This window comes from Ipomoea triloba, chromosome 13, assembly GCF_003576645.1.
Source record: "Ipomoea triloba cultivar NCNSP0323 chromosome 13, ASM357664v1".
Lineage (NCBI taxonomy): Eukaryota > Viridiplantae > Streptophyta > Magnoliopsida > Solanales > Convolvulaceae > Ipomoea > Ipomoea triloba.
Window position 1 is genome coordinate 10,928,507 of NC_044928.1, and position 12,470 is coordinate 10,940,976.

The 12,470-nt window shown below is 39.9% G+C and overlaps 2 non-coding genes across 2 annotated transcripts; both read left to right on the plus strand.

Moving 5' to 3' along the window:
• Positions 1 to 2,142: 2,142 nt before the first annotated feature.
• TRNAK-UUU lies at positions 2,143 to 2,214 on the plus strand. The gene has a single exon. It is a non-coding gene; the product is annotated as a tRNA-Lys (tRNA).
• A 788-nt stretch (positions 2,215 to 3,002) lies between these two features.
• Positions 3,003 to 3,074, plus strand: TRNAK-UUU. Its single transcript has one exon. It is a non-coding gene; the product is annotated as a tRNA-Lys (tRNA).
• The last annotated feature ends 9,396 nt before the right edge of the window (positions 3,075 to 12,470 follow it).

The window sequence follows — 12,470 nt, forward strand, 5'->3', positions numbered from 1 at the left end:
GACTATCACATTTCGGCTAATCACTTGGGAGTTCTCTTGGGATTTTATGAGGAAGATGACCAGTCAAAGCACTGGTATCGAAGGCTGAAACATGACTTCGGAGATAGAGATACCCCGAGGAAATATTGGTCGATGATTGCAAGGCCGGACATTGATTGGGTTGGGTCAAGAGTGAGAGTCTCTCACATTGTAAGGGAGGACTTGAGAGTTTTGTGGAAGGTAATCGCACATTCTTGGGAAGGAAGGTCGGAGACTTATGATCGAGTCTCCAAGACAGAGTTATTCATGTTATGGAGTATGGACACGAGCAGTTCGGTGAATATGAGCTTAATATGCAAGAATTGGCTCATTGCCCAACAACAAGAGTCAACAAGGGCAATCTTTATAGGCCCGTTGGTAACCAGATTGTGTGTTTCTTTGGGTCACCAGATGAAGATACATTGGTTCGAGCATAGGTTGTAGGGGGCACACATCATTCCCTTATCTCCCGAGGACGTTGCGAAGCTTAATCTGAGACATCTGGCACGAACAAGGGAAGACAACGAGATGGCGGGAGATCATTCTGACATGCCAATGACATCTCCGGGATTCACACCCTCACCGATGTCATTTCTTTCCCCATCTTCCCCTGAGATGTACTCACCTCTGGACTCATCAATGTATTGTCCACCACTTCGCGAGCCTGAACCCTTCGTACCTCCACCACAAGCTAATGAACAAGCTTCCCAGCATGCAAGCTTCAACATTCCGAGCTGGTTCACCCAGTCACAGACTGGAGATCTCTCCAGAACTTCCAGTATCAACTGCACTTGGAGCAAATGCAAAATCTGGAAGAGATTGTAAGAGAAGTCAAGGCCATCAAGAAGATGTGAAGAGAGGGGGAACACATGAGAGAAAAATGATGATAAATTGTGTTTGATGATTCAAAACTATGATTGTGGACAATCCTTTTATTTTTGTTTATATTCTTGGTTATATTCCTGTTTATATTTTGTTTTGCACGTTTCGTCTAGCCAAAGACGTTAAACGTGGCGCTCGTGGGAGGCAACCCACGCATAAGGAGAAGAAGAGACCACTCCACCTTCATCTAGAGAACTAATTTTGAAAGGTAGAATCTAAATTTTGGGTCCATGCGGCCTACACGCGTGAAGGTCGCGTGGACGCGACACGCGAAGGCAAAAATAAAAAGGGAAAATGCTGGATTTTGACCGTTGGAAGGCTACTTAAACCCTTCCCCTACATTTTTGAGGGCAACAATTCCATTCTAGATCCAATTTTCCCTTAGTTTATCCCCTTTGGGGGAAATCCCCATTTTTGTTTCCTTAGATTAGATTAGTTTTCTATAGATTGAAGAAGAAGGATAAGAGTGAAGATGTAGTAGATCAATTGGTTCCCTAGGTATATTACTCAACTCTTGTTCTTGAAAGATTGTTACTCTAATCTATTTGTTTTGGTTATTTTTCTTTGTTTGATCTTTGATTTGATAATGTTTGAGTAGATTAGTAGAGGGGATTGTTTTCCTCACATTAGCCATTGTGATTGATGATTGAATTCTTCCATTTGCTTGTGAAAATGATGAAGTAAGGTTTTAAGTCTTGTGTGGTTGAAGTTCTTTGTGATTTGCTTCTATTTCCAGCCGGGATAGATAGTATACTTTGTGAAAGTGAGTGAGTCCGCGATAGCGGCCTCTCACGAGTCCAACTCATCGGCATCCCCGCCCTCTATCCGAAAGGATGAGGCCCGGGAGGAGTGGTAGGCAAGGTGTTCGATTAAATGCCTCAACCGAATGAGGATTGAGACTCCAAGTGTGACGTCACTTGGTATTCATACTGTGACTCCCGTGACCATTCTCGAACCTCGTTTTTACAACCCCTGTAGTGTCGTCAATTGCATAAGCTAAATAAGGCATTCAACCCCCTTATTCTTTTAAACCTTTTCCTATTAAATTCACTTTAACAACCCCCAATCCATGACCAAAATGTCCCCTAGTGATTCTCGTAAGTCTTGCCTATTAACCTCCTAAATGCTAACACTAATTCGCTCTAATTTGTCATCCTTGAGAGACACGACACTCCGGGAGTCTTGACTCTTCATTTTATCACCTTCATCACACCTCACTCCATTTTGTCATCGTTGTAGTTTGCCATCTTAGCTTAGTGGTAGAGCGTGTGGCTTTTAACCACGTGGTCGTGGGTTCAATACCCACAGATAGTGGTAGATTTAGTATTGTTATATCTCTACGTGTGTGGTTTTCGACCTTCAAATAAAGTTTTAAGTGATATATTATAATTAGCTATCTTACCTTAGTGGTAGAGCATGTGGCTTAAACCCCGTGGTTATTGGTTCAATTCCCTAGTTGGCCATCTTATCTTGGTGGTAGTGCGCACAACTTGTTGAATTGGCGTTGCATATTTGTACTAGCGTAACTTTATTAAAACAAGATATGCGAATTATCCCTCGAAAGGATTTACTTTCATTTTCGTTTTTGTCAAAACACTTCATTATGAACTTGAAATAGATATTTCTTAATTTTCAAATTGTGTAAGGTTGATATTGCTATGATTTATGTAGTTTAAAAATTACTTGCATTGTTTTCATCCATAAAGTAGAGAAAAAAAGGTTATGAAAATATCAAATGTAAAAAAAAAAAAAACTAAAAATGTGAATAAAAGAAATTCTTGTATAGTGGAAAGAATTAAAAAAAGTGTAAAAATTGCAACAAAGAATTACAAATGAAATTAAAACCTATTACATTTTTAATGATATTAAAAGTAACAGAAAATGTAATTATTTCAAATGAAAGCAAAAAAAAAATGTGAATAAAAGAAATTCATGAATAATGGTATGAATAAAAGAAAATATTATCATGGCTGTGGTAAGAAGTTCAGTGGTAGAACGCGTGGCTTTTAACCACATGGTCGGGGGATATTATCATGTCTTAAGTAATTAATATGTAATTGTGTTGTTTTCTTTAAATAAAGCTTTAAATAACATTGTAGTTTGCCATCTTAGCTTAGTGGTAGAGCGCGTGGCTTTTAACCAAGTGGTCGTGGGTTTAATACCCACAGATGGTGGTAGATTTAGTTTTGTTATATCTCTACATGTGTTGTTTCCGACCTTCAAATAAAGCTTTAAGTGATATATTATAGCTTAGTTATCTTATGTTAGTGGTAGAGCGTGTGGCTTGAACCACGTGGTTATTGGTTCAATTCCCTAGCTGGCCATCTTATCTTGGTGGTAGTGCGCATAACTTGCTGAATTGGCGTTGTCTATTTGTACTAGTGTAACTTTATTAAAACAAGATGTGTAAATTATCCCTCCAAGATTTACTTTCACTTTCGTTTTTGTTAAAACACTTTATTTTGAACTTGCAATAGGTATTTCTTAATTTGCAAATTGTGCTAGGTTGATATTGCTATGATTAATGTAGTTTAAAAATTATTTTAATTGTTTTCATCCATAAAGGAGGGAAAAAAAGGTTATGAAAATATCAAATGTAAAAAAAAAAACTAAAAATGTGAATAAAAGAAATTCATGTATAATGGTAAGAATTAAAGATAGTGTAAAAATTGCAACAAAGAATTACAAATGAAATTAAAACCTATTATATTTTTAATGATATTAAAAGTAACAGAAAATGTAACTATTTCAAATGAAAGCAAACTAAAAATGTGAATAAAAGAAATTCATGAATAATGGTCGGGGGATATTATCTTGTCTTAAGTAATAAATCTGTAATTGTGTTGTTTTCTTTAAACAAAGCTTTAAATAATGTTGTAGGTGGCCATCTTAGATCAGTGGTAGGGCGTGTGGCATTTAACCATGTGGTCGTGGGTTCAATACCCTCAGATGGTGGTAGATTTAGTATTGTTATATTTCTACATGTGTTGTTTTCGACCTTCAAGGTTCAAATCCCTAGTTGGCCATCTTATCTAGGTGGTAGTGTGCACTACTTTTAACCACGCGGTTGTGGGCTCGATGGCTGCTGAATTGGCGTTGCGTATTTGTACTAGTGTAACTTTATTAAAACAAGATGTGCGAATTATACTCCAAAGGATTTACTTTCACTTTCGTTTTTGTCAAAACACATTATTTTTAACTTGCAATAGGTATTTCTCAATTTAATTGTGCTAGGTTGATATTGCTATTGATATTGCTATAATTTATGTAGTTTAAAAATTACTTGCATTGTTTTCATCCACAAAGGAGAGAAAAAAAGGTTATGAAAATATCAAATGGAAAAAAAAAACTAAAAATGTGAATAAAAGAAATTCATGTTTAATGGTAAGAATTAAAGAAAGTTTAAAAATTGCAACAAAGAATTACAAATGAAATTAAAACCTATTATATTTTTAATGATATTAAAAGTAATAGAAAATGTAACTATTTCAAATGAAAACAAACTAAAAATGTGAATAAAAGAAATTCATGAATAATGGTATGAATAAAAGAAAATATTATCATCGTTGTGGTAAGAAGTTCAATGGTAGAGCGCTTGGCTTTTAGCCACATGGTCGGGGGATATTATCATGTCATGTAACACCCCGGTCCGGCTATACCGTATGATAAGTCTCCGAGATACCCTTATTTCAAGCACATTTTAGGGTGTTTTATCGCATCTATAGTATCCTTACTTGGTAAATTATGTGTGTAAATGCTTGAAAATCACTAACTAATGCACGAAAGCTACTTTTAGCTTAAAAGAAGTAAAACAGGAGCCCCTGGAGCAAATAGGACCGAAAGTTGAGCTTAAAGAGCAAACCAGGCAAGAGCGGAGCCCCGGAGGACCAAACTGGAAGGCCACACGCGTGTGAGCAAGCGTGAAAACTTTCCAGAAGCTTCCCACGCACGCTCACACGCGTGTGAGAGGCGTGGAGACGATGATGCGCGAATTTCAGCTAGGGTTGTCATTTCGGAGACTATTTAAACCCCTTTGATGAATTTTCACAGAGGGATTCCAGAAATTTAGTTTTTCCTTTTCTTTGTTTTTCCTTTGGAGAACTTTCTCCATTTTTTCTTAGTTTTTAGATTAGATCAATCTCCATTGTAGAAGACAACAAGCTTGGATTGAAGATCTTCTTCTCTCTAGGTGATCTCTATTTCATTTCTATAATTTTAGCTATCTTGTTCTTGGATTAAATTAGCTTTTGCTTGCATTTCATATTATGAGTAGCTAATTTAGTCTAGGGATTTGGATTGTGTGATTGAATATTGTTTGTGTGATGATCTTATCTCTATATCTTGGATCTATGAGTTTGTGTTGATGGATTATCTATTCTTGTCTTTTGATTGTTGTTTTGATGAGATCTTGTTTGGATTTGGCCAATCTAGATGAGAGATTGAGCTCTTGACTCTTTCATTTCTTTGATTAGAGTTAGGATTTGAAGCTTGACACAATCAAAGTTCCTATGGACTTCTTAAGAATAGTAGGATAGTGTGTAGCTTAAGTGTTTGATAAAATTACTCTTAGAACTTTGGATGCTTGAAGGCACTCCTAAGTGAAAGAAGCCTTAGTACACAAAGGTGGAAAAGGACTAAGACAACACACTCTTGAATAGACAATATCCTAGCAATCCTAATCCATGACCTTAGACACTCCACTATGCAATATTCATGAACACTATCCAATCCCTACCCCTTTTACATATTCCCAAAATCACTTTTACTTTACTATTCTCTTGCACTCAAACCAATCAATGAACTACTCTCACTCACAAATCACCCTTCACCACACTCGAATCCTATGCATGATCCAATCAAGTAAACTCCCGAACGTTTGACACACCTCCAGGTCCCTCCTTCGAGATCGACACTCGTGGAGTCACAGACTTTCTGTTTTATCATACAAATATCTTTTGACACTCCAACCCTACGCAAACTCGCAATGTCAAAATGGCGCCGTTGCTGGGGAGGGCAATAGGTTGTCATATGTTTTTGTTTACTTTGATTGCATGAATGCTAGATTTGAGAAATGTTAATCCATTCCACTTAATTTCATTTTGTTTTTACTTGTTTTTGCTACTAACCCAATTGACTACTTCTAGTCAATTGTGGAAATTTTCGTTTCATTGATAATTTTACTAGGTGAATACACACGCGAGCAAAAGGAAATCAAGGTTTACTACCCTACATTCCTGAAATTAATCGAGCAACTAGAAGGAAAAAATACCCAAAGATCACTAATGGCTTCATCAAGCGCAACAAGAAATCCATAAGGAAGTGGCACAACAGTACCAAATCCACCCCCAGTTCCAATTAATCCACAAGTACCGATTAACCATGAAGAACTAATCATTGAAGAACCACAAGCTAACAGAGCAAACAATCAAGAGAACATTCGTGAAGAGGAATATTATGGAAATCCTCAAGAACCACAAAGATCAATTGNAATATTATGGAAATCCTCAAGAACCACAAAGATCAATTGCAGGTTACATGACTCCGGATTTTAACATGCACAACTCAATCTATGTACCTCCAATAGAGAACGTCAACTTTCACGTGCATCCAACTATTCTCACACTGGTTCAGAACAATCAATATTTGGGATTACCATCTGAAGATCCCAATGCACACATCACAAGGTTTATACGAGCATGTGGGATGTACAGATAAGAAGGCGTTAGCAAGGAAATAGTTCGACTCAAATTATTCCCATTTTCAGTTATAAGAGAGGCAGCACGATGGTTGGAAAGCAGAGACGATAATCATTTCAGAACGTGGCAACAGTTGCATCGTGAATTCATGAACGAGTTCTTTCCCATTACAAAAACTATGAGGATTAGAAGGCTGATAGAAGAATTCAAACAAGGAAGACTTGAAAGTTTGGGAGAGGCTTGGCGAAGATTTAAAGTTCTTAAAAGGCAATGCCCACAAGATCTGATGCACCCATGGGACATGATTAGCTCATTCTATGGAGGGTTAACGGATGAAGGAAAAATGTCGCTTGACTCATCCTCCAGCGGTGCCTTTGTCTCCCTAGCTTTGCAAGAGGCTGAAGAACTAATCGAGAGAATATCTAAAAACACATCCTGTTGGTATGAACGAAGAGGAGATCATGGAGGAATTTATGAAGTTGATAATCGAGTGGCGAGCGAGGCCAAAATCGAAGCAATGAATCACGAAATCAAAAAGCTACAGGCTATGGTAGAAAAAATGGAAGGAAAGCCCAAGCCATGCATGGCATTGGCACTTTATTGTAATATCTGTGGAGGACCTCATGACACCAATATTTGCACTTCTACGTCTGCATCTGAACAAGTTGAGGCGGTAGATTATCAAAGGAACTCCAACTTCAATGCTTATGGACAAAACCAAAGATCAAACAACAATTGGAAACAGGGAGAGGGTTTGAATAATAGCAACCATGACGGATATCAAGCGCAAAGACAATGCAACTATGGACACAAGCCTGCATATGGACAAAATGACAAGAACAGACTGATGTACAATCAAAACCAAGGAAATGGAAATCAAATGACTCAGTTCAGGCCACAATACGACTCTCAACTTGATTTTACTCAACAAAGGAGGGATGGCATCTGTGAATTAGATGAAAGACTTACAAGGACGATCATGGAACTGAAAAATGATCGGGCAAATCTGAAACAAGAGATTACTCAAGAGATTAGACAAGAAATTTCTAGTCTTCGACAAGAGTCTAAGGCCACACTTAAGACAATTGAGAATCAAATCTCTCAAATGTTTAAGATGATGTCAGATCGACACTACGGNAATACGACTCTCAACTTGATTTTACTCAACAAAGGAGGGATGGCATCTGTGAATTAGATGAAAGACTTACAAGGACGATCATGGAACTAAAAAATGATCGGGCAAATCTGAAACAAGAGATTACTCAAGAAGGTCTTACGAGGCCTTACCAAGGAGTGGGAAATGAAGGTGATCACAATGCGTGATCACAGGGATTTGAAGAACACCACAACCGACCAACTGTTCAGAGATCTCAAAGCCTTCGAATTTGAGATGTTTCCGAGAGATGAGGACGTGGTGGACAGACGGAATGTGGCACTGGTTGCGGACCAACCAACCACCTCCTCAAGGTCAGATCCTAATCCCACTGACTTTTTATCTGACGAACAGTTTGCTTTCTTCATGAGAAAATTCAGGAAGTTCATGAAGAAGACACCGGAAAGCAATACAAGTTCATCTTCCTCCTCAAGAAGGAAAAATGAGAGATACACATCCAGAAGAATGGAGGAAGAAGATCAAGGTCTATGCTACAACTGCAGGAGGCCAGGGCACTTCAAGGCTGAATGCCCTTACCCACCAGTAAGCAAGCATCAAGGTCAGGAAGGCAAGGATTCCAGAAGAAAAGAGGAATCCAGAGAGAGGCCAGCCAAAGGTAGCCTCAAGGGAGAAACAAAGATACACCTGCGCAGGAAGGCGCTTGTTGCTGAGGAACTCGAGAAGACAATCGAGGAGTCCGAGACATCGAGCTCCAGTGATAGCAGCAGCAGCTCAGAGGATGAGAAGGGGCTCATCTGCTTATACACTACAGAAGAGGAGGATCAATGCTTGATGGCTATCAATAATGAGGTAACCTCCCCTTCCACATCTCGCTGCTCTATTTCTACTTCTCAATGTTCTTCGTTTAGAAGCGATGAGGACCCCTTCGAGACTATGGAATTGATCAGAAGGAACCTCAAAATCGCTAACAGCACTCATGCCAAAATCAGGGAAGAAAACAGCAAGCTAACCGCTGAAAGAGATATGCTTAAGAACGTCTCGAAAGAGAATTCAGAGCTAACTCTCAAAGTAAGTGAGTTAGAAGCTAAAGTAATCCTACTAACTGAAGAGTGCAAAGCTCGAGAGACCAGAGAGCTTAATCTTAGAAAGGTCATAGCATCATACACCAATTCCTCCAAAGCTATGGAGAAAATGGTGGATGATCACAGACCAGCAAGTGACAGAACCGGTCTCGGGTTTCGTCGGAATAGTCTCTCGAGAGATAAGCAGACCAATGGTTCGGGAACTTCAAGAAATGGAGGATCTCAACCCAAACCAAATAAAGGTCATAAAGGACCAACAGAAAAGACCAGAGTAGCTATTCATAAACCGTCCCTGTACACCAGCAATGGAAAGTATAGGAAAGCTACGAAGAATGGCCGGGTAAACAATATCGAGAGATCACCCAGCTATCTCTCGCAAGGCCATTCCAAGTACAAAAGAAGCTACATTCCATATAATGCGCCTCAAGGCAAATATGGAAGGTCTGAGATCCACACAGTTAGGAACTCACGGATGGAGAAAGGCAGACTCTATCCATCTAGTGAGAATTGGTCATCGAATCACAATTTCTGGAAGAAACCTCACTTTCAGCAATTTCACATGATCAAACAGCGTATGAAAGGCATGGTGCATAAGCCGATCGAAAAGTCTATACCTAAGTTGATTTATGCACCAAAGAGGCCCAAAACCTTTGCTAGCATTCCTTATGATTATCAAACGTACAATGGCTACATTGCACCTAGGCCCGGAGTAATGGGTCCAAGGTATAAATGGATGCCTAAACTCACTAACCAACCAGGACCCAAAGTTTGGGTACCTAAACTTGCTTAATTTCCTTGCAGGACACCAGGGACGTGTGGTTCATTGACAGTGGATGTTCAAGATATATGACGGGAAATCTAACACTGCTAGAGAACATCCAACCTATCGAAGGTCCCTTGGTGACATTTGGAGACAACGAGAAGAAAGGGCGCACAAAGGCTATTGGTGAAATTCATAAGAATGAATTGGTGATCAAGGGGGTATCCTACATTGAGGGGCTCAAATTCAACCTCCTTAGCACAAGCCAGTTCTGTGACAAGGGCTACAGAGTAATCTTCACCAAAGGCAAGTGCCAAATCATACAAGAGGAATCTCTCGAAGTCGTCCTGGAAGCAGCAAGGAAAGGAAATATGTACATAGTGGATTGGAGATCTGCCAAACCATCCCTATGTATGCTGGCAAGGAGCAAGGAAGACTTATGCTGGGATTGGCACAGTAAGCTTAGCCATCTGAACTTCAAAACTATCAACAAGCTTACTAAGAGGAACCTTGTGGAAGGACTGCCCAAAGTGACGTTTCGAAAGGATAAGATTTGTGAGGCATGTCAACGCTGCAAACAGATCAAATCCTCTTTCAAAAGCAAAGCCGAGACATCATCCACTAGACCATTAAGTCTTCTTCACATGGACTTATTTGGACCGGTGGATCCACCCAGCATGAGAGGAAGAAAGTACACTCTTGTGGTAGTAGATGACTACACAAGATTCACCTGGACCGTGTTCTTAACCAAGAAAAGCGAGACAAAAATTGCCCTGCCAAATCTTTTGAAGCAAGTTCAAATTGAAAAGGATGTCTCGATACTAAAGATTCGGTCAGATCAAGGTGGAGAGTTCGTTAATCAAGTTATCGAGAGCTACTGCAACGAAAACGGTATTCGTCATCAGTTGTCAGCTGCTCGAACGCCTCAACAGAACGGGGTTGCTGAAAGAAGGAACATAACTCTCAAAGAAGCTGCAAGGACCATGCTCTCGCAAGCCAACATATCTCAAGGATTTTGGGCAGAAGCAATCAACACAGCGTGCTATACCCAAAATCGGTCCTTGATCGTGAAAGGAGTTGGAAAGACTCCATATGAATTGTGGAATGGAAGGAAACCGAATGTAAGCTACTTCCACACATTCGGGTGCAAATGCTATATCCATAACAATGGGAAGGCTCAACTAAGAACTTTTGAAGAAAAGGCAGATGATGGAGTATTTCTGGGATACTCATCGACAAGCAAAGCATTCAGAGTCTTCAACAAGCGGAGATTGGTGGTTGAAGAATCCATACATGTTTCTTTTGATGAAAGGGCATCGACAGATCAACCATCAAAGTCAACGGAAGCAGCTGAAGAAGCCCAGCCAGAGTCTATCGAGAGATCAAACTTACCTCTCGAAGACAAGCAGTCGATAGTTCGAGACGTAGCGGAACTCCAGTCAGAATCAGATGATGAAGAGTCTACAAAGAAGAAAGCTCCTGACTCAGTTGATCCAATCCAGTTCATAGATGTTCAACCCACATCTCAATCTTCAACGGAAGTATCAACTGAGGAGCCACAACCTGACCTAAGATGTCTGAGAAGTCACCCTGCTGATCAAGTAATTGGAGATGTACGTGACAGAGTTCGGACCAGATCAGCATGCAGAGAAAGCATGTTTGCTTGCTTTCTATCACAAATATAGCTTAAGGTGATCGATAAGGCTCTATGTGATCCAGATTGGGTGCAAGCCATGCAAGAGGAACTTCATCAGTTTGAACGGAACGATGTTTGGGAACTAGTTCCGAGACCTCATCATCAGAATGTCATTGGTACAAAGTGGGTTTTCAGAAACAAGATGAATGAGGATGGAGTCATTGTTAGGAACAAGGCCAGACTTGTTGCCAAAGGCTACTGTCAGGAGGAAGGAATAGATTTTGATGAAACCTTCGCTCCAGTGGCACGTCTCGAAGCCATACGCATCTTTCTCGCATATGCCGCCTTCAAAGTCTTTAAGGTATATCAAATGGATGTCAAGAGCGCTTTTCTGAACGGACTTCTCGAAGAAGAGGTGTACGTTGAACAACCTCCGGGTTTCTTGAAGGACGTGGGAGCTGACAAAGTATACAAATTAAAGAAGGCACTTTACGGCTTAAAACAAGCTCCGAGAGCTTGGTATGATACCTTATCTTCTTTTCTACTTCAGTGTGGATTCACCAAAGACCTAGTGGACAAAACACTGTTTAGAATTAAGGATGAGGATCACACCTTATTGGTGCAAATCTATGTGGACGATATCATTTTTGGAAGCACCAATCCAGACTTGTGCGAGAAGTTCTCCAGGTTGATGAAAGGGAAGTTCGAGATGAGCATGATGGGAGAACTAAACTACTTCCTTGGATTACAAGTGAGACAGCTTAAGGAAGGTATCTTCATCAATCAGGAGAAATACACCAAGGATCTGCTCAGAAAATACAATATAGAAGGGAAATCCTCAGTCAAAGTACCCATGGGAACCTCTCTACGTATCGATGTCGACAGTGAAGGTCGAGAGGTCGATCAAACTACATATCGAGGTATCATCGGATCTCTTCTTTATTTAACTGCCAGTAGACCAGATATATCCTTTGCAGTAGGTGTATGTGCTAGGTTTCAGGCAAGTCCTAAGGAAAGTCACTTAAATGCATCTAAAAAGATCCTTAGATATGTCAAAGGTACGCAAAGTGTTGGACTTTGGTATTCGAGAGGTGGATCTTTCGAACTTATGGGTTATTCAGATGCGGACTTTGCCGGTTGTAAAATAGATCGAAAGAGCACATCAGGGACATGTCAGTTTCTAGGTGGAAGACTTGTCTCATGGTTTAGCAAGAAACAGCATTCGATAGCTACAAGCACCGCTGAGGCAGAATATGTAGCAGCTGGAAGTTGCTGTGCTCAG